This window comes from Penaeus monodon, chromosome 20 (genome assembly GCF_015228065.2).
Source record: "Penaeus monodon isolate SGIC_2016 chromosome 20, NSTDA_Pmon_1, whole genome shotgun sequence".
Lineage (NCBI taxonomy): Eukaryota > Metazoa > Arthropoda > Malacostraca > Decapoda > Penaeidae > Penaeus > Penaeus monodon.
In genome coordinates, this window is record NC_051405.1 from 21,535,069 (window position 1) to 21,536,890 (window position 1,822).

The following is a 1,822-nucleotide window of genomic DNA, read 5'->3' on the forward strand; positions in this document are numbered from 1 at the left end:
GGAGACCATTGGACAGACACCTGCTGAAAAACGATCTGACGAGGATACGATTCCCTCGCGCCGGTATTTCACAGCTTGTCGTCCGCGCCGGTCATGTAATAAGGCGGCAAATGACGATGTAATAAGGCCCTTAATGACCCTGATATCATTAGCGTACAAGGACGGGACACGGTAATGATCCGTGGCGCTACGTGGGGCCAGGAAGGAGAGTCGCAGAGGAGCGCCCTTTACACCAACGATCCCTCTCGCGTTACATGTTTATGAGGGATCCTAAGTGTAAACGATCGGCGATATTCATTTTCGAAAGAGATATCCTTGTCAGCCGATAGACCTGTGACTTTATTGCGTTATGTACGAGGTTATAAGGATTCTTCAGAAAGACAAATAAAAAGAAAGGAAATATAATATGAAAACAGCAGGAAAGGAGACCTGTATATTCGTGACGTTTTGTATAAAACTATTTTCACTTTTAAACAGTAACACCAAAAAAGGACCCACGGCTTCAGTGAACCATTTTATCCCCCAGAACACCACGATAACTTAATGATACGACTGTATAAGAGGGTCTCGTTAAGCGAAAAGGTAGATAATATTAAACAAAGACTATTCAAAACTCCTTTTTTTCTCAAGGGTAATTACTTTCTTCTTCTCCTTCCTCGTGTTCTGTTTTTTCTCGAGTTGGAGATCAAGGTCTTTCGGTGATTTGGGAGGAAATCGCGAGAATATAACAAATATGGAGTGACTGGTATGTGTGAACTGGGAAACACTGGCGGGAAAACACCTTGAAATGTGCCGTTTCTTTCCTCGTGTTTATATAGATGATCTGATAATCTGTCCAGTATTAAGAATCGTTCCTTATCCCTCTCAACCAAAATTGTGTACTTAGGAATAAAATATGATCATCGATTTATTCTAGTAAAAATAAACGCCTTTTTTCACGAATCTCAAGACCCTGAGAGTCTACGTAACGCTTATTGTAAGGTCAGCCATATTCTCCCACGTCTTTTCGACCTTAGTCACCCACGTAAAAACAATAAGATAAAACGCCGGACCTTCTTTAAGGTCGGGTCACAGAAGTACAAGGCCACCGGACGCGACGTGGGAGAGTCACGAGACCTTGGTGGGGGAGAAGGGAGGGGAGGAAGGGCTTAGGGGGGGGTAAGGAAGAGGGAGGAGGTGGTGGAAGATGATGGGGGGTGTAAGTAAGGAGAAGGGGCGATGGAGAGTAAGGGAAAAGATGAAGGAAGAGGAATAGGCGGAGAAGTTGAAGAAAGGGAGTTGGTGGTGGAAGAAAGGGAAGGAAAAGCATAGGGGAGGAGAAGAAGAAGGGAGAGAGGAGAATCGGATAAGATGGCGGGAACGGAGAAAAGAGGTGGAAAAACAAGTGAGATAGGAGAAGCAATCGGATGAAAAGAAATTCGACAAGAAAAAAAGCAATAACAATAACAGAAGGAGACAGTAGAGCCCAGAAAGAAGAAACACCCTAGGAGAGGCATAGAATCCGGCCAGCTCCTCCCTTCGGCCTCAGAACACATCAATATTCCGACCTCATAGTGAGAACGATTGGCCGTCATAAATCCCCCGTGGCCTCCCCGTGTCGCGCCCTTGACGTCTATTGCCCTTTTCCGAGCTACCCCCGAGGGCGCCCACGGTCAATCGAGAGTCCAGTCACTGCCGGAAATCAGGTCACGCCAAAACTCCTGCAGAAGGAAGGGGACCTGTGTGGCTTACGTTGTCTGTCGGGCATTAGGGCGGTAGGGGCGGCGGTGGACCGGGGAGGGGAGGAGGAGGGGGGAGAGGGGGTTAAACACATGCAGCTGTT